Source organism: Macaca nemestrina, chromosome 12 (assembly GCF_043159975.1).
Source record: "Macaca nemestrina isolate mMacNem1 chromosome 12, mMacNem.hap1, whole genome shotgun sequence".
NCBI lineage: Eukaryota > Metazoa > Chordata > Mammalia > Primates > Cercopithecidae > Macaca > Macaca nemestrina.
In genome coordinates, this window is record NC_092136.1 from 80,030,127 (window position 1) to 80,051,697 (window position 21,571).

Consider the following 21,571-nt stretch of genomic DNA (forward strand, 5'->3'; position numbering starts at 1 on the left):
TGTTCCCTGCCTCTTCTTCTGTCGGTCCCTTACATTTAGACATTTCTCAAAGCAACATACTTTTTTCTCCTTTTTTTCTCCATAATTCTACATAGACTTGGTTTCACAGCTTTGTTCTAGTCTCCCAGTAGCCACTGACAACTAGCCCTGTTTTCTTCATAATAACTAACACCACCCGCCCAGCGTCCTCTGACATCTCTGCATGAGAGTGGGAACATTCATCCACATCACTGTAGTAAAGACAAATCCTCTTACTGCCCCCTTTTTCAACCTGGTTCTCCTCTTAGGTACATAAGAAAGACTATTACCTTCCTCTTTAAAATGATAATCATTTTCTGGTTCCAAAAATTCTTCCATTCCCGCAGTCTATTCACTTAATTTTGAGAATTTTAACTTTACGGCATAGTACAGACTCTTCCGCGTAGCCTCTCACCTCTCTCAGATAATTGCAACCGTTTCCTCCCCACTCCAATTTTTATCTTCTCTATGCTATACTCTATAGCCAAAGCAGCTCTGTATAAAGCACAGAGCTATTCATATTATTCTCCAGTTGGGCCATATTTAATTGTTCTTATTACTAAGAAAGAAAAAAAAAATACCACCCAAGGCCTTTCAGCCCTGCAGCCACATCTTTGAAACACCTCAGGCAACCTTCTAAAAGTGGAGAAAATGAGAAGGCTTGCCTTCACCTCAATTCATTTTCCTTTCAGATATCTGAGTCCTGTGAGACTCATTACCATTCCTGTGTGGCCTTCACCTTGCTGACTTGGCCTCTGCCATCTCTTCTGCCTGGAATACCATCAGTCTCAGCCAGATGAACTTCTTCACTTACCACAGCCCAGATTCTCCCTCTCCAAGGTTGGTCTGGGGCTTTGAGTGACATTTTCTAACACTCAACACGTTAAACAAATTATTTTTTCTAACGTTTAGAGTTAGAAACAGTCTCCCTCATGAGTGTGTTTTATACCCACCCACAGAAGTAAGTTCCAGTGATGGTTATCTTTCGTTCATTCGGTCTGTTATTTTAGGCTGCTGCGTTATCATCATTAGAGTGGGATCATTGACTTTAGGTATAAGATTAGCAAGAAGGTTTATTACTTCAAATTAGACCTTCTGATGAGATTCAAATTCTCCCATATAATTATTGCCAGCAAGAAATGATCCACCACCATACATTTAATTGCGGTCTTACTTTTTTAAAGGGGGCTGCAGGGAGGGGGAGAGTTACATGGGGAGATTGATTCATTGAAGTGAGTCAGGTAAACAGCGTTTAATGCTGAGAGATTTAAAGGTTCATCCGTTTCTATTTATTCCTGTAACTTAAGAGCCCAATTAAGTATAATGGGTTAAAGTATTAAAAATCGGTTTGATTATCTCTACTTACTCAGTGAGACACTGATTAAAGCTTAGGAAAAAGACAATTCTATTCATAGAACTGAGAGAGGGAGAAAGATCAGAAATGGTTTATGAGCACTTTTTACCTTATATTTTCAAGGCCTTTAATGAGGGGAAAATAAGGAAAATTGAAAATTTGTTCTTCAAAGGCTGACCTAATAAGTGGAGGAGGCAGTGACAATGCTGTGTTACTTTTAGGGTGTGACAACATGTACATTCCAGTTGCCAAACATATGCCTCATACCAGCTTGCCCCATCTGTGCTCCCTGAAAGATAATATCTTTTACTGAAATAAAAATGTGCTTTATTCTTTTCCTTGTCCCTCCTACCACCACTGAGTTGTGTCATTTCAAATTATTTTAAGCTACAAATTCTTCGGTGACATTAGTTTAACCAAGATGTCAAGGTGACAAAACAGCGTATTGGAAAGAGCACTGAATATGAAGTCACAGGGAATTGATCTCAAGTCCTAATTGTGCCTTATTCTTTCTTTCCTTCATTCATGCAAGAAATGTTTTATAAGCCAGCTATGGGACCTTGGCCAAGTTAATTAACCACACTAAGATTTAGTTTCCTCTTTGTGTAATATAGATATAATCACTATGACTTGCCTGGCAGGATTGTTGTGAGGATAGCATCAAATTATTAAAGTGAAATCATTTGTACACTCTAAAACACTATGTGAATCCTCAAGTTTTGATGCTGAGAGGATAGTGAAATGGGAAACCTTAAGATCTTAAAATCCTGTCTTGCTTATGTAGCGTTTTACACAGTTCCACCCAGTGAGCATTTACTACATGGAGTATATATACTAGAAGCCTCAGGAATGCATAGGAATACATAACGATACATAAGAATATATGTAATATGCCATGATTCTCTCCCTAAGGGAAAGGGAGGGGAGAGGGAGAAGTATTTACCCAGTGCAATAGTAATACAAGACAGCAGAAGTCAAGAGTTAAACAGTCGATGCAGACAGTTAACACATGAGTTTACAGGGAAGATGGTGTGAGGAAGGCTGTAATACTGCCTTATTGGATACTCATGTCATTGAAGGGGACACAGTGTCCAAATGACTCTCATGGCTAGTTAGGACACAGTCACAGAGCCAGCAGCTGTTCTCCCTGATAAGTACCCCCAAGGTAAGACCCTGGAAATAATCACAGAAAAGAAGGAGTGATGAGTTCTGGACTGATGAGTTGGTGGAAAACACAGCCCTCTAAGAGGGTGGGATAAGAAGGAGGCTCTGGCTTCCCTTGCAAATACACTATTTGTTCTTCCTCTCCACCTTAAGTCACTCCTTGTCCTGTTTCCTCTCTTTCATTCTTCTTCTTATGACTTCTATGCTCTCATGTACTCTATGCTCTGTGGTAGAAAAGGCGTGTTGTGTACACATAAAATAAAAGTACCTGTGGGTTCCACAGGAAGATCTAGCTTACTCCACAGCTTATCCTTTAAAGCTTACGACAACACACTGAGCGATCCCTTTAAACTCTCTGTACCTCCATTTCCTCTGCATAAGGGGAATAATGCTTACCTCGTAAGGAAGGCAATGCTTAACAAATTCACATGTTTTTTTTTTGGCTTATAATAGGTACTTAATATATACCTCAATAATATTACTATTTATTGTTAGTTGTACCAAAAAAATACCCACTACGGGGTTGGGGGTTATCCTAAAAGCCTTTAAAATAGCATTCTTTTTAACACAAAATTATAGCAAATATTTCCCCTTACCTCATTTCAGAATGTGTACTTTGTATGAAATATCCAAAGTTGATCGGAATACTTAATAATTTTTAAACAAATTCTACAGCATTTATATTGAATAAATCATAAAATTGAATCATTTCTACATTACTAATATTTTGATATTATTAGTTTTGTGGACAAAAAAGAGAAGTTGTTTGAAGTGATAGATTCAAAGTAGTTACTTATTCTTTAAATGAATTTTTGCTAATAAAAGATATATATTTTTTTTATCTCTCTCTTTAGCTGCTAGGAAGCTCAGAGTCAAACCAAACTCTCAAATCCACCAGGTATTACCAGATCCCAGTTTTCTTCTTTGTCCGGTTTTACAAACCTTATTGAAAATTATTCTTTTTATAAGTTGCCTCACACACTAGCCTAATATCTTTAAGAGACCAACCATAGATAACTGCTTATTATCCTCCATCCATACATGAACTGTATTAGGCTGTATTCATGTTGCTAATAGAGACGTACCTGAGACTGGGTAATTTAAAAGGAAGGAGGTTTAATGGACTCACAATTCCATGTGGCTGGGGAAGCCTTACAATCATGGCAAAAGATAATGGAAGAGCAAAGGAACATCTTACATGGCAGCAGGCAAGAGTGCTTGTGCAGGGGAACTCACATTTATAAAACCATCAGATCTTGTGAGACTTCTTCACTACCATGAGTACAGTATGGGCAAAACTGCCCCCATGATTCAATTATCTCCACCTGGTCTCACCCTTGACACGTGAGAATTATTATAATTCAAGTTGAGATTTGGGTGGAGACACAGTCAAATCATATCAATGACCTAGCACTGAAAAGTCCAATTTAACTGAGAAGCCATGTGCTATAATTGCAGAAGGAGTACACCCCAATGAAGTCTAAATCCAAGTAACATGTACATATTCAAAAGACTCATTGCTTGCAAAGAAACAGATGCTTCTGAATTGATTTAACCTGAATATCATTTAGCTACTCCTCAGTTATTATTTTCACCATTTGATTTTTTCTCAAGACTATGAAAGCTCTGGCATCCTCAGTTCATAGTTCCCAAGGTTGCCCTTGAGATCATCTCCTTTCCCAAGTTGAAAGAAGCAAAACCCATAGAGGAACATATGGAAATGTTTTATGTTTATGCCTATAAGTTTTGTATATCACTTCTGATCATATTCTATTAGCTACAATTCAGTTATATGACCAATCTAACCACAAAGGAACTACCTCTCTAGCTCATAGTAGTAGTCTAGCCCATACTGCTAAAACTACAAGGTCTACATCAAAATTTATTTCTGTTTACAGTTTATTGATAGAAAGCATCACAATGGAAAAATGCACTGCCATGCACCCGTCCATTTCATCTTGTGAACCATGGTGTAGTAGCTAATTTAAGGACTTTGGATTCAGAGTTTTCATTTCCCCATGGGAAATTACTTAAACCTGCTATATTTCTCCTTAGGTCTGTTTATAATCTTTGTAAAATGACTTATTTGGCATCAAATAAGACTGCAGTTAAATCCTGGCTGTGGCATTGACTGCCAGGAGGTTTGGGAGATGTAGTACTTTTAAAAAATACTCCCAAAGTTTTCAAGTGAAATTTTTTTCTATCAAAAGGTAGGGTTTATGTTTTTCTCCTTGAATCTAGGCCCTGTGATTGATTGACTGAAAGAGTGTGGAGGAAGTGATGCTATACCAGTTTCTGGCACAGGCTTTATTGAACTGGCAGCCTCCATTTTTTGTCTCTTAAGATGCTTACTCACAAAATCCAGCTGGCATGCTATGAAGAAGCCCAATAAGTCCTTGAAGAAACCCATGTGGAGAGAAACAGCTGGTTGTGGTCTGCATTGCTGGCCATGTGGGTGAGCCACATTGAAAGTGATTCCTGCAAGTCCCTGTTGTATGCCTCCCTGGATATCTGGTGGATCCAAGAAGGGCTGTCTCAGCCAAACTCTATTTGTGAGCAGATAAATGACAGGTATTGTTTAAAGCAAGTAAGTTTTGAGATGGTTTGCTTCAGATCAATAGATTACTAGAACAATACAACAGAGTTTTGTTTATTCTGTAGGAAGAGCTACCACTAGATTGTTGGCCAATTTCAGAAGAATTTCTATGCCTTATATGAATGTTACAAAATTATTTTGCTTAAAATTCAGCCTATTCAAAATTTTATAAATTTCAATCAGCTTCCTCACTAGACTTCATTAATAAAATAAATTATAATATTTATTGTTTATTGAATTAATCTGTACTATACACCTCATGGGAGCATTTCTGGTTTTCTAATTTGATTTTATAATAATTATATTAATATATTATTATATCTTTTTAAATTACTGATAAGAAAACTTAGGCTTAGGGAACCTACCTAGCAGTTAGCATCACCTGGATAGGCACACTGATGAGTGAACGCTTAAGCCAATCAATATCCTCCCTCCTGTTTCATGCTACTTTTTATGTACATTATCTGATAAATAATAATTAAAAATCAATCATGACAGCAATGACTGAATAGGCTAAGAAAAGGAAATAGCTTGAATAAGACTTTATTGACAAAGTTAGCGAAGTAGTGGAGTGGGCAGAGCTTTCTAGACAGACAAAACAGTATAAGCAAAGGCTCTGAGGCATGCCATTTGCTTTGCCAGGGAGCTGCATGTATTTTAGTATTATTGGGATTTTGAGTTTCTAGAAGAGAAAATGTGCAAATGTCTCAGGATCCTCAGAGAGTATGTGAAGGGTGGACTGGACTACCTAAGAGTGCTGGGACTACTATAGTGATAGTTAACGAAAGAGTACTTGGAAAGCTGCAGCGTTTGACGTCATGCAGGTGACATGATTATCTCTTTTACGTGTTTCTCCATTCCTCCAACTATAAACTCCTCAAGGATAACAAACCAAACTGATGGTTCTGTGTACAGGTCCCATTTGTAATGAATTTTTTTAATACAGAAAGATGTTCAAATATATTCTCTCAATGAGTGAATTTTCACTTAAACATTCTAATTTTAATAAAATGTTTTCCAGGATTACTTTAATATATATCTCCCATTCTCTTGGAATTTTTGTGAGACAATGGATTATTTCAGGACCAGTTGAATTTAATAGGCTTATTATACTTTGACCAGTTTTTTACGAGTAAACAATCTGTCAGTATAGGAGTAATTCATATTAAATCCTGTGTAATTTATGTATAGATAGTTTGGGTTTTGTTCATTTGTTTGACCTTTTACTTGTTGATAGGTAGGTAGGTAGGTAGATAGATAGATAGATAGATAGATAGATAGATAGATAGATAGATTTAATGTAAGATGCAGGCTCATGAGATTATGGAGGCTGAGAAGTTCTACAGTCTGTAGGCTGGAGAAGCAGAAAAGCTAGCAGTGTAATTAAAAGCCCTAAGAGTTGGCTGGGCACAGTGGCTTACGCCTGTAATCCCAGCACTTTGGGAGGCCAAGGCGGGAGGATCACGAGGTCAGGAGATCGAGATCATCATGGCTAACATGGTGAAATCCCGTCTCTACTAAAAAATACAAAAAGAAATTAGCCAGATCTGGTGGCAGGTGCTTGTAGTCCCAGCTACTCGGGAGGCTGAGGCAGGAGAATGGCCTGAACCCGGGAGACAGAGCTTTCAGTGAGCCGAGATTGTGCCACTGCACTCCAGCCCGGGTAACACAGCGAGACTCCATCTCAAAAAAAAAAAAAAAAAAAAAAAAAAAATCCCTAAGAGTTAGAGAGCTAGTGGTATAGATTTCAGTTTGTTCAGTTTGTCTGAGGACCTGAGAACAAGACCACTATAGATCGCTTCAGATTGATGTCACAGCTCAAGCACTCAAGAGAGTTAATTCAACCTTCTATAATTCTGTTCTATGCAGGCACTCAAGGGGTTGGATAACACCCACCCACATTAGGGAGGGCTACTGACTTTACTCAGTCTATCAATTGAAATGCTAACCTCTTCCAGAAACCTTCACAGACACACCCAGAAATAATGTTTAACCAGAAATCTGGCATCCAGATATAGCCCAGAGATAGACCAGTCAAGTTGACACATAAAATTAACTGTTATATCCATATATGCTAGATCTATGATAATAAGTAGATCAAGAGCTGAATTAGCATGAAGAAGACCTGAGTCACAGCTATGACCTCTGTTCCTCTGATAAGTTTTTCATCATGAAAATGATCATCGTTTTCTCAGCCCTGGCTATATCAGGATTTTATTGTGAGAATCAATACTATCACTTTACTATTTCAGTAATAACTATAGAAGTAGCAGCAGTAGCAAAAACATTAATATTCATGACCAACATAACAACTCCACTATATCCAATATCATCTTTTACTGGGGACTTGCCAGATGCCAGACACTACAGCCAGACTTTAGTTACATTACATCATTTAATTTAGAGTAACCAATGAGACATGCTCTATTATCTTCGTTCCATTATCTTTCTTATTTACACACTTTTCTTGGCATAAGAGTAGCTTTTGATATAATAATGAAATCAGGCAGGCAACAATACATGGTGCAACATGATCTTTACTGCATAAATGTAAAATGCAACCAAGGAATAAAACCAGAAAAAAAAAATATGACTCTCAAATCAAAGTGGCTTAAACATTTTATCTCTATATTCAGTCTCTCCCATGCCATGGCCAGACTTCTTTTTAATTCAAGTAAGGTTGCCAGATTCAGCGAATAAAACTAGAGACTACACAATTAAATTTAAGTTTCAGCAAAACATCAAATATTTAAAAATATAAACATATACCACCTATTGCATGGAACATACATAAACTAAAAATTATTTGCTGTTTATCTGCATTTAATTTAGTTTGATATGCTGTATTTTCTCTGGCAATGCAATTTCCAACAGCATCTTAAGGGTATGGTATATATGGAATTTAAAAGTACAGACTTTGAAGCTGGGCTCAAACTTCACCTCTGACATTGTGTTGCATATACAAAATCTGATTCCCTTCTCTGTTTGAATTTCTTATCTTAAACTAGGGGAAACATAGTACCTACCCAATCAAGTTTTGGGAAAAATTAAATGGGTTAAAACAGAAGCTTTACTATAGCACCTAAGGTAATATAAAAAAAATGGTATTTTAGTAATTTTCTGTAGCAGAGGACTTCTCACAATGATTTGTAATTGTTCATTTATCTTTGTTTCCTACATACCAAGAGATATTTGAGAATGCGGCATATCTTTTTTTAATACTATATCTAAATTTATAGCATTATTCTTGATACACGACATATATTCAACAGCTATGACCTCTGTTCCTCTGATAAGTCAGAATCTGTTCCTCTGATACTTGAATACAACAAATATCTGTTGAATAAATATATCTTTAGTAGATTTCTAAGTTACATCTGATACCTTATTCTGTTTCATAGTGCACTGTTCATTCGTCTAAAATGTAAACTTATAGTCCCTACCTGAAACCATCTTATGGATATCCTATTAGCAGAGATTAGATGATCTGTACTAACAAAATGAAGCTCTATTTCCTTTCTTATAAAATTTAGGGGGCAGAAGGCCAGAATACCTACTTCATAGAGAAGACCAAAGAGCCTTAAGTGCCAGGGTAAGACACAGAGTGGGATGGCTCTTCCATGAACATACTTCTCTGAATATTATCTCCTGTTTTAGTTGCCACTTTGTCTTTCATGGTTAGGGTTGCTCTGGGTCACCCTTCCTAAGATGGCCACTTCACAGGCAGCCTCACATATCTGAATCCCAATGCTCTTGGACTCACGCTAATGTTCTGCTCTGGATGAAGCTTTTTTTAAAAAATTATTATTTATTTATTTAATTTTCCCAAACATTATCTGTCAACCAACTACTTAAAGTTTAATTGGAATGAAACTAAAGTGGGGATTTTCAGTCTTAGTTGTAATTTATAACTGCTTCAACTATTCTTCCAATATACCTGGAGAGCTTTCTAAGGTTGCTAATGCTTCACAGAAGACTTGACAGTCACTCTAGTTACAAGCAATTCTGTTTGTTCACTCAGAGTTTCTCATTCTCATTTCAATGTTTCCAAAAAAAAAAAAAGAAAATCACTGGAAACAAGGCTGTGGTTTCTATTTCTTATATTGTTATGTAATACAAAGGCGAGACTGAATGCAACTACCATTTATTGTTTGCCAGGAGGGGTCAAGCATATGCTAACATACACCTTTTATTTCAATTCCTGCTTCATGCCTGCAGTATAGATATTATTTTCCCATTTTATGTATCAGGAAAGGTAAAGTGGCTTACCCAAAGACACAGTCCTGCTAAGTGGCAGAGGTAAAATCAAAATCCACATCTGTTTTCTTTGCACAGTATGAGGTTTTAAGGACAGTGTGCTTTAGGAGAATGAGTTCAACTCTAGGTTCTGCTTTTAAATAACTGTGAACACTGGATCAATGCAATCAATTTAATTCATTTTAGTTCAATTCTACATTTACTGAATACCTGCTTTATATAAGACTGTGCAAGACACCACAAGAAATAAAAGTTGAAAAGGAAATGGTGTAAGTTTTCATCAAATTAAGAACACAGTAAAAAAGATTAGCTATACATGCAAAAGCTGCACTAAAAAACAAGATATGACAAGTCCTGTAAAATAGCATAAATTGGTTACAGACAGAAAAAAAGAAAAGTTGCCAGAGAAGATCAAGAAAAGGAAAATTTGAGCAAGTCACTCAAGGCAAGGGAGTATTAATAGTCAATTTTGAATGTCAACTTGACTGGGCTAAAGAATGTCCAGATAGCTACTAAAACATTATTTCCGGGTGTGTCTATGAGGGTGTTTGTGGAAGAGATTAAAATTTGAATTGGTAAACAAGTAAAGAAGATCTCCCTCACCAATGAGGTTGGGAAGCATCCAATTCTTTGAGGGTCTAAATAGAACAGAAAGGCAGAGGAAGAGCAAATTTCCTTTCTGTTTGAGTGGGTGCATCCATCTTCTCCTATCCTGGAACACTGTTCTTCTTTGTTCTTGGGCCTTTGAACTAGAACTAAATTACCCCACTAGCTTTCCTGGTTCTCCAGTTTAAAGATGTCAGATCATGAGACTTCTCAGCCTCTGTAATCACGTGAGCCAACTGTTGTAGTTCCAAAAATAACTATTTCTCTCTCTCTCTCTCTCTCTGTGTGTGTGTGTGTGTGTGTGTGTGTGTGTGTGTGTATGTGTCTCATACTGGTTCTGTTTCTCTAGAGAATCCTGAGCAATACAGCAGTTTCTCTTAGAGCTTGGGAGACAGCACTCTTGAATTAGAATGTCCTGAACTCATCCTAGCTTTACAGCTATTATGAATGTTAGCAAAGTGCTTAACCTCTTGCAGCCTTGATTTCTTCACTGTCAAAAAGGGATAAAAATATTTTCACCTAATAAGTTTTCTGTGGTTGTGAGAAGCAGATACACTAGACAGCATTTGTCAAAGTACCTAGCATACCTGCTGACACAAAGTAAGCAAACACTCAAAAAAGATTAAAATTTAAGACAAAAGAATTAATATTTTTATAAGCAGCATGGAGGATGGGAGGCCACAATCAAAATCTCCAGGGACAAAATGAGTACAAACATAGAAGGCAAAAAAAAAAAAAAAAAAAAAAAAGGAAGAAATATGTTTGTGAAACAGAATATAATTGATGGTAGGATGTAAGCTGATTTGAAAGGGAGGGAGTAGAATGCAGAGTGTCAGGCTGATGGTGTGAGAATAATCGAAGTGAGGTATGACAGGTGGCCCTGATATGGTACTGCTCACGGAGGCTGGATTAACTGGGCGGGAGCAGAGTTGGCCAAAGGAGAACTGGCAGATCTTGGCAACTCTTGAGTTATGGTCTGGAAAGGGATGGGCTAACTCTAATCTTATGTTTTTGCCTTCTGTGTAATAGCATCCTTCAAAGAGAAAGAAAAAACAAACAAACAAAAAGATAAAGGTTTTTATTTTAAAAATATATGTATATATACATATATATCTTCGGTTTGGTGCAAAGTAAACTTCAGTTGATGAATGTGGAGCTTGAGAAGGAGTTTTGTTATAGCAAATCTAACAGTGGGTTGAGTGCTCAACTTGTTCTGAATTCTATAATTATATGTTCTTTATAATCCTCACAACATACTCTAAAATAGAAATCATAAGGATTATTATTTTGGAAATGAAAAAACTGAAGTTTCAGGGGTTTTAGTAACTTATCTAAAGTCATGAAGCTACAGTGTGGCTAAGCAAGAATTCACACCTAGGCCTAATTTCAGCATCCATGCTTTTATCTAGTATACAAGTACTGTCTCTCTTGAAAACAATCAATCCAAATAAGTTAAATCCATTGTAACATCTTAGTGTATGATGGTAAAAACAATCTAGATAATGATACAAAGTGATATCTTCAGTAAATTATTAATTACTGTAAAATGTCTTTGTTTTACTAGTCGTAGTTTTGCTAATAAGTATTAATCTCTAACAGACAGTTCACACTTAACCAATCCATTTGATAATCAGTTCATTTATTATAGAGCCTTAACACAGTTATTATGTAGCTCTTTAAGGGTCTGAACTAAGAGAACAGCATTTTCAAAGCTGGGGTTTATAACAAGAGAAGATCATAGAATTGATGACAGTTGATCTCTACACATAAGGGAATAATGAGTTTTTTTTAATCTAAGAGAACTGGAAAGTCTGCTTTTTGAAAGGGTTCCTTGGCAATATAGATATTACCTCAGTTTTACAGATGAGGAGAAAGTTCTGTGGTCCTTTTCAAAAGCACATAGAATAAGTGTTGGAACCGAGATTTAAATTTGGAAATGTTTTATTTCCATCCTAGAACTAGAGACGGATCATGAAGAATTGACAAGATTTGATCTTTATTTTCAAATAAAATACAGTCCAGTTGAAGAGTCAGGTATGTAAACACACACACACACACACACACACAAGGAAATAGAAGATAGAACAATTGAGCTCATTTGGGTAAAACTATTATATAAGCTCGAGTAAGAAAGCTCAGTAGGATTTTAGTCAGACAAAAGAAGGGAGTAGAAGGAATTTCAGACCAAAATGACCAGTTATCAAGGCATGCTGGTACTAAATGGTGTGTATTGAGAACAGGGGGTATTCCATTTGTCTGTAGCATGGGATTTGAGGAGATGGAGGGCAGAAGAAGGGCTACATTGTGAATAAGCTGAAATTTCAAACTAAAGGTTTTGAATTTTATTTTGGTGATGAGTAGGAAAAAGTTAAGTGACAGAAGTAGATGAATTCTAAAATTCTTAAACTGTATGTCTATAAAGGAGGCATAGTGTAAAAGTTGACAGGCATATGATATATACAGAAATATGCTGATTCTCCTTTTCTATTTCCAAGACTGACACAAGTAAAAGTAAAGCCATCATACAAGAGTGCATTAGTGAAAACATCACTGCCTGTCAAAACATTTAGAAGAAGGAAAGAAGATATTTTTAGTCTGTGATTGTAATAGAATAGCTGTGACACAGTTTGATATTCTAGTCTAACAACTTTATAAAGCCACAACAATGACTACTTTTATCTTCCTCATCAAAGATGACGCACTTTTAATGCTCAAACTATGGCCAAGAACTTGGTCGGTTTCCAAGTTAGCAAACAGAACTAATGGATTTGAGCCCATAGAGTGGCTATCCTAAGAAACTTTCCAAGGTGAAGTGATCTTTATTATAATAAAAAGGAAACTATGGTAACTAGGCATAAAAAATTAAAATAAGTAAGCAGTAATCTAAAAGGTACTTATATTGATAACGGTTGATATATAAATGTAGCATTCTTGGGGTAGCTCCTGGAACAGATTCAAACACTCTAAAATATGTGTGTCCTCTGGTTTGAAAGAGCTCTTGTACACACTGCAGCATTATCACATGAGCACTAATAGGACTGGAAATTACACAGTATGTCCTAGAAAGATTGCCTACTAATCCAGTGACTTTCAGTTGAAAGTATGGAGGTAGGAAAAAAAATAGAGAACAATTCAGAGAGCTAATGCCATGAAACTAGAGAACCAGTAAATAGTAATGTTAAACAGGTAATAGATTTCCTGGATTGAAGACTCTTCAGGTTAGAATATTTTAATTTTCAAATGAGTAATCAACACACATTAAAGGTAGAATACTGATTTCATTTGTTTAATACTATAGAAGCAATGAATGCAGAAATCATAAAGAAATTTTTATACTCTATATAGAACCATCATTTTTTATCTTTGCTGCATCAAACTCTACCCATCTTTTTTGTTTTCCAAGAAGATAAAGTATAATTAATGTATCCAAGAGTTATTCCCTGGTATAAAGCCCTGTCTTCAATGCCATCCAATCCAAGTGAGGAAAACAAAGAGAGGTGGGTTAGAGGAAAGAGCGTCGGTAAGGAGAAAACCACCAATTCCTGCCACACTTTGTATAACCTGATATTGGTCAGCCTTTGGAAATGACATCTTAAAGTTGTGGATTCTGGCAGTCACCCTGTTCTTGATTAAAATATAACATCTCAATTATCTAACTGTCTTTTCACCAACTGCACTAAGTTCTGCAATAATAGGGACACTATTTAACCACCTCAGCACTTCTGGTAAGAAAGCAGCTACTGGCTGGTCTCTTATTGGGAGACTGTTTTTTTTTTTTTTCCTTCTGAATCTCAACACAATTTCCTTCACTCCTCTACCTTAAATTTGCTAGCTTTAAAATAATGTATAGCATCTCTACAAAATGGATATTTATAAGATTCATATCCCTCTCCTTAATGTCACTTCACTGAATATAACAATAAGCCTCTGTTTCTTTTTTAAAAATATGTTATCAATAGTAATAGCAGCAAACCATGTACCGAGTGCTTACCTTGAGCCAAGTATTATGCCGAGAGCTTTTGCATATCCATTTAATCCTCACAAAAGTTCTCTGGGGTATCATGGTCATTCTAACAGCTGGGGAATCAGGTAAAGATATGAGTAACTGTCCCATGATTTTATAGTTATTCCTAATGGGTTGGGATTTAGCCTAATATCATTAGATATCAAAGACCTTTCTTTTAACCAGTGATTTCCAAATTTCTGTCTCTTTGAACATTGATTCCTTAGGTTGCTCCACAAAAATAAATAAATAAATAAGTGATCTGAGATCAAATAAATTTAATAAACACTGCATATTATGTTTTTCCCTTGGAGACTTAAAATGCATATTAGGGCAATAAAAGTTCTAAAAAGGCATACAGTCAAGAAACCAGTTTAATTTTGATTATCTATAAATTTTCCTAATTTATTTGAGCATGGAAAAGCATGTATTCTCTATAAATTATCTTATACATCACCCACTTTGGAAAATATTGCCATGCTTTTTTCTCTTGAGTCAATAATTATAAGTCTCTTTGACTTCCCATTGTCTACTTTTTTACCTGTATATAAGACTTGCTTAATTACTCTGCCTTCTAAAGCCTATCTTAATGGAAGTGGTGCCACCCTTTTTTGACCAGAAAGCTCCTATTGATAGATGAGTAAAGCTGTAACTAAACAATAATCTTATCTCCTTACACTCCTCCCTTTCCTTATCATCTTCTCTCCATCCCCTGTCTTGGACCCTACTAATTTTGACTGGATCTTGAAGTTATAGCTAAGACATGGTCTGTACTAGAAGGTCTCCCAGAAACACACTACCCATCAGGTTGAATGAGAATCTTATCTCCTATGGTACTATGGTACATAGTTCTGAATGGTATGTGGCTTTTAATTCAGTTCTTGAACACATCAGTATCTGCTACAAAGAAATGTGTAGAATAAGGAGCATGGAATCACAAAATTCATAGACTTCATGGAGGCAATGAATCTAACATAAATTTTACACTCTCAAATAACTACTCTGGCAGATCAAACCCCTTTATTTCTTGAAAAGGTATTTACAAATTAAAATTAAAGCTCTTCACATTGGCCTTTGAGACTGTTAGCAATATGTATCCTATCAACTGTTGTGGCTTTACTTAGATTTGTAATTCTTTTTTTTCCAGCTCAAATCTTTTCATTGTTTTTCTACACATGCAGCACGAATATTAGAATGAACATAGGGACAGGAAGAATACCATTAAGCAAAAAAGCGAACACTACCAAGTTAATTTGCTATCTTATGCCTCATTTTCCCCATCTATAGCCTAAACAAAAAGTAACATTCACAATTGTTATTGTTGTGAAATCACCTGGCACCTAATTAGTGTTTAGTCAACGTTAGCATTCTTTTCAATGTCAAAACCTTTATTCCTGCCCTTCTTGCCATCTGAACCATAATTTGCTAAGACTCTGAAAGTTTAAGGTTGTTATGAGCTTATTTATAAAGCTTGCCTTTAAAGCCAAACAGAGTGAAACGATAGAAAGGATATAGTATTTGCAATCCGACAAACCTAGACCTGAACTCTTGCCATCTCCACTTCTTGACTATGTGACTGTAAGTTATTTAACCTCCCAAAAGTTCAGTTTTCCTATCTCTAAAGTCAGGGGTACAACATCTACCTCATGAGGTTATATCAGGCATTAACTGGAATAGCAAAAAAGAAATGTCTAGTATTTCGCTACTGTTAATCTCTATCATTTCATGCAGCATTTAACCATAGCATTATTTCTTGACAAATGTAGTGACTGGGTAAGAACATGTTTCTTCCAGTTAATGCTAGATATTAAACTGAAGGAAATCTACCAGGGTGTGCTAGAAGCTGCTAAGATTTACCAGAACTGATTTTAGCTCTTCCATGTAGGTTTGGGGAGTGCTGCAGTCAGGAGGGACAGAAGAATGTGCAAATGGAAACAGATGAATATTCCAGGCTTCCAGGGTTCATGCAACCCAATCATCAAACTCATATTCCCAGAGCAAGGCTACTTATCCCTGTTGAGCTTGGCAGAGGAACAAAGAATACATGAGCTATCTGTGCCACAGAATTAGAGACTGAAGCCTGGAATTAAATCAAAGATGGCATTTTGCCCTTCCCCTTGGTAGTGAAGCTATGTACTTGTGTAATGTCTTGTTTCTTCCAAATTTCAGAATGCATTTCTGAGAGTAGGGACATGGGAAGAACCTTTTCACTCAATGGATGAGTTACTGTACCTGATGCTTCAGTTTTTCTACTTGCTGCTAAAGCTTCACTTTTTCAATCCATCCAGCAAGTATCATTCTAGATTGACCTTCTTCAGTTTCCTTTATCATGATGTTCACGAACTGATTTATATCACACCAATACTGATTGGCCCAGATTCCAAAACCATATATAATGACCCTGATATTTTTATTAGCATATCTTCTAATTTCCAGACTTCTTATTTATATCAATACTCAGAAGAACTGTAAATTGCTCCTCTTGTAATAAGTTTCTGTTCTAAAAATAATAAAAGAGCTTACTGATGCCATGAACAACTGCTTCAAGTAAAAACAACATAAGCCATAGGCACAATTCCTGTATAATCTATTGGTTTTTTGTTTGTTTGTTTTGTTTTGTTTTTTGTTTTCTGAGATGGAGCCTTGCTCTGTTACCCGAGCTGGAATACAGTGGCATGATCTTGGCTCACTGCAACCTCCACCTCCCTGATTCAAGTGATTCTTCTGCCTCAGCCTCCTGAGTAGCTGGGGTTACAGGCACATACCACCACACCAGGCTAATTTTTGTATTATTAGTAGAGACATGGTTTCATCATGTTGGTCAGGCTGGTCTTGAACTCCTGACCTTGTGACCCACCTGCCTCGGCCTCCCAAAGTGCTGGGATTACAGACGTGAGCCACTGCGCCTGGTCAAATACATTATTTTCTAATACCTTACTTTTAAAAATAGCTTTATTGAGATATAGTTAACATATCTTACAATTCATCTCTTTAAAATGTACAATTAGTTTTAGTGTATTTGTAGAATTGTGCAGCCACCACCAGAGTTCATTTTAGATTTGTATCACCTCAAAAAGAAACTCTCTACCCATTAGCAGTTACTCTGTCATCTCCCTCCCAACTAGACAACCACTAACCTACTTTAATTCTCTATGGCTTTGCATATTCTGAATATTTCATATAAATGGAAACACACAATTTGTGATCTTTTAGAACTGGCTTCTTTCACTAAACAAAATGTTTATCCATGTTTTACCATGTATCCATACTACATTCTTCTTTGCTATCAAATAGTTTCCTATTGTATAGATATACCACACTTTACTTTTCCATTCATCAGTCCATGTATATTTGTTTCCATTTTTTGAAATAATGAATAACATGTACAAGTTTTTGAGCGGATATATGTTTAATATTTGGAGGAACTGCCAAACAATTTCTGAATTGGCTTTTGCAAGCCAATGCCTCATTTGAAGTAGAAAAGAAAGTTAATTTTATAAGCTTAATAAATTGTGGTTTTTATTATTATTAGAAAAAGATGAACCAGAGGGATTGACAACAGGTTACAGGAACAGTGAGAAGTCCAGTGTTAAAATTTATTTTTTTAACCTCTAGTCCTGTGTTCTTCCACCTATAACTTTCTGAACCAAGCATATTGCAATGTATGATGATGTTGCTCAGGTCATTTCACCTTATTTTGTTCCAAGCCTCATTTAAATTGTGTAAAAGGACCCAGTATGATATACAAAGCCATTTGTAAGAGAGAGGACAGAATAGGAAAGTTTCAAGTTGTGCAATAATAAACTAAAATGGTATTTCTCCAATTTCTAAAGAAAAAAATCCTCTCAGATATAGTGATTAAAGCCAAATTAGTAAGTCTTTGTGATGAATTGAAATGCTTAGCTGTGGTGAGTCTTATAGAATTTTGAGATTTTGAGAGAGAGCAAGAATACTCAAGGTGAGGTGAAATTATTATGAAGCTTTAGTGTATATGAATACTACCTGGACTTACTTGTTAGAACTGTATATTCCTGGAACCTGTGACATGCATCCTGCAGAGATTCTGACCCAGTATGTGTGGGGTGGGGCCAACCAAGGAAGCGCACTTTCAACAGGTACATGGGGATTGTTTAAATCAGATATTCTATGAATAGTATTTTTTGGTAATACTGGTAGGATAGACTGAGTTTTGAAATTAAATAGGTGAAATGTAAATTCTTGCTTACCCATTGGCTTGGTAACACTGGACAGTTTCATAGAACAGATGCACAAATTTTCAGTTTCATTAACAATAGTCACTTTACAGAGCTTCCGTGAAGATTCACTGATAAAACCCATTACATACCATTACATACATGTAAAGGATCTGGCTTTAGCTAATGTTGGCTCCCTTCCTGCTTCCATAAGCCAGAGTCATAAAGGATTGATAGAAATAGGGCTTATATGACTGTGCAAAATGATTGTTGCTTTGTTTTACCTTTTTTCCTTGAGGCCGACCTCACCTCTTCTCTTGATTTCTTCATTGTGAGCATCCTGCCTCAGCCCATGAGAAATTTAAAAACACTCTCATTTAGGTGAACTAGCTGCAGCTGCAAACCTGATGGCAGGAACAAGGTACTATATATGCCCAATGTTGATTAGCATCACTGCAACTCATTATTCTGATCAGCCAGAAGCAATTTACAATCATCTTTAAGCAAGTGCACATCATTTTCATAATTGACTTGCAGGAGCTTTGACACAACAACTTGTTGTAGCTGTCAATCACTGTCAAAAGATGGAGGAGGAGGTCCTTCTGGAGAGAAAAGCAAAGGCACAGTGCCTGTGCACAGTGGACTGACTGTGGCCAGACAGGAGCTCAATGCGCAACAGTCTGTCTATACATCCTTTTCTAAGTTGCTGTTTTTCAGACCTTAGAGAATAATCTCTTCTAGATGGAGAAAAGGACCAGAGAGAAGGCAGGACTCAGTGATGCTATTACCTAGTTTAAAGAAACATGCAATAAGAATGACAGGTTTGAGCCATACCTTTCTGACCCTCAGATTTTAATATTTTTCATATTTCCCCTTCTATAACATCTCTTATTTTTCTAGCTATAATACAAAAAATACTTGGCGGGCAAAATCATTCATTCTTTGAAAGAATTATACATTTTTGGATGACTCCAGAGATATTATATAGCAAATAGATAGATAGATAGATAGATAGATAGATAGATAGATAGATAGGGCTTAAATATTTTCTGAAACAAATAGGAATAAGAATGTTTAAAACGTGTGTATTTCATATAATATTTATATGAATAACTGTGAAAGAGAACATGGTCTAATTTTTGTATCCATAATACCTAAGAAAGTGAGGAGTGTGAGAATATAGTAAATGACCTTGAAACAAAAATATAGCAACAACCAAACAAAAGCAAAATGTTGAACAACTGGTATTAAATAAATGTTACTTCCCAAATGTATTATTAGATTTGTCTTAGTAAAATGACATGAACAATATCAACCATAAAAGATTTTCATGCAAATTATAAGAACCAATTATTTTAAAGGCACTTTGAAAAGTACAAAGTTGGGAGCACAGAGCAATGTAAAAAAGAAAAAAAGCAAAGGGGTCTTCATGATGAAGTTGGCTTGGGTTCTAGTTTTGCCAAAAATGGGCGGTGTAACTTAAATACATTATTTTTATTTCTCAAATAAATAAACCTAACATTAGGAGTCGTGATAACTAAATAATATAATGCATATAATATGTAAACAAGATTCTCTGTATGCAATGGGTGCTCGATAAATGGTACTTGTAATGTTTATTGAAGATTCATATAAATGTAAGGGGAAATACACTGGGGAAATACTATTAGGTAAAAGTTTTAAATATCAGTTATTTGAAATAAACAACTTCAATGAACTGTTCAATGCATCTGTGTTTTTAGTCATGTGATTGCGGTTTTTTGAATACTGCCCTGTGCTAGACCCATGTAAATAAACACACAATCATCCGAGATAGCCTCAGCACATCTGGAAAGGCGCACTTAACATAAGAAAGCGGGAAAGTGAAACACAGATGTTCAGAATGCCAGGTTGCATGGTCCAAACTCAGTGTGTGAGCATTTCGAGATGGTAGTGACAAAAGCTGAGCTACTTTCTCTTTTACCTGGTTGTAAATACTAAAAGGTGGCTTTGTTTTCTATATAGTAGTCATTAACCACGTTTTTTGAAGAGATCCTATAGCAGGCTAGGTTGTGTACAACGAACACATGCTAGATATTATTTCCAGGAGAGCAGAAAATATCATTCTTTATTTTTGTTATTTACCCTGAGGATCAAGAGCAGTTCTTTGGAGATAAAAAGGTTTTCATAACTATTTGTTAATGTGTGAATAAAATCAACTTTCTAAAATTTAGAGCACTGAAAAAATTGCACTTGTATATCCTGGGTTTGCATCTTTCTACCCTCATTTATCACAGATTAACATGCTGCTGTTTTATGAATGTCAGTACCTCTTAGTATCTAGTAAAGGCCAAAAGGATAGGTACCTTCTTTTACTCTTCTCTTAGAACCCAGATCCATGACAAATGCCTACAATTTGTATTCATTTGTTGTATGTCTGTCTTCTCCTTTTGTGCATTTTTAGAGTTTCCTAAATGCCCTGAATTGTGAACATTCACTGTCGTGTGTGCATGTGTGTACATGCACATGCATACGGACTTGTTCAGCACTATTTGAACTGTTGGAGTGTTTAAATCTGTAGGTTCATGTCTTTTAATGTTCTGGAACATTCTCAGCCATTATTTCTTTAAATATTGATTCTCCTTCATTTTTTTTTGTTTGTTTGTTTCCTTTTTTGTGGAACTTAAAATAGATGGATATAGAAATTCTGGATCTGTCCTCCATAGTGTTTAACTTTTCTTTCATAATTTCCATTTTTCTCTTTGCACTGTTATCTGGGAGAATTGTTAATTCAATCTTTCAGAGCATTAGTTCACTATTTAACTGGATCAAGTCCACTTTTCAGTTATCTATTTTGCTGTAGCTGTGATTTTTTAATTTACATTATCTCTAATTGTTTTTGTTTTATAACTGTCTAATTTTTCTGTATATCTTCTGTTCTGAAATTATATAAGTGAATTCCTCATTCCTCATTATGTATCAGATGATACAAAATATTATCCTTCCATTTATATTTTAAGGAGCTATTTCTTCTACTTATATTTTAGATTTTAGATCTTGTTACATTTGCCTTCTCTGAATTTTATATTATTGTTTTGTTATATTCAACCCTTACCTTTCTCCCTTTATTCTTCTCATCACAATTTAAAGATGCTCATTTTTCCACTTAACAAATAAATCTCATAGTTTCTGTACATTATATTTTTGTTGGATGCACAGTTTGCAAATATTTTCTGTCACTCTATAGGTGGTCTGTTTACTTTGTGATAATTTCTTTTGCTGTGCAGAAGCTCTTCAGTTTAATTAGGTCCTGTTAGTCAATTTTTGTTTTTGTGGCAATTGCTTTTGGAGTCTTTGTTATAAAATCTTTGCCAGGGCCAATGTCCAGAATGGTATTTTCT

The 21,571-nt window shown here is 35.8% G+C and overlaps 1 protein-coding gene and 1 long non-coding RNA gene across 20 annotated transcripts in view; one reads left to right on the forward strand and one right to left on the reverse strand.

Annotated features, from left to right (window-relative positions):
• Positions 1 to 1,709, forward strand: part of LOC139357646 (uncharacterized) — a 44,748-nt gene extending 43,039 nt beyond the window's left edge. For both annotated transcript variants that reach the window (XR_011611219.1, XR_011611220.1), the window contains exons 3-4: positions 711 to 858; positions 1,594 to 1,709. This is a non-coding gene — a long non-coding RNA (uncharacterized lncRNA). The remainder of the gene's footprint in view (positions 1 to 710; positions 859 to 1,593) is intronic.
• The window catches only part of LOC105468948 (teneurin transmembrane protein 4), a 3,228,145-nt gene that overhangs the window by 2,155,442 nt on the left and 1,051,132 nt on the right, over positions 1 to 21,571 (reverse strand). The window lies entirely within an intron of this gene.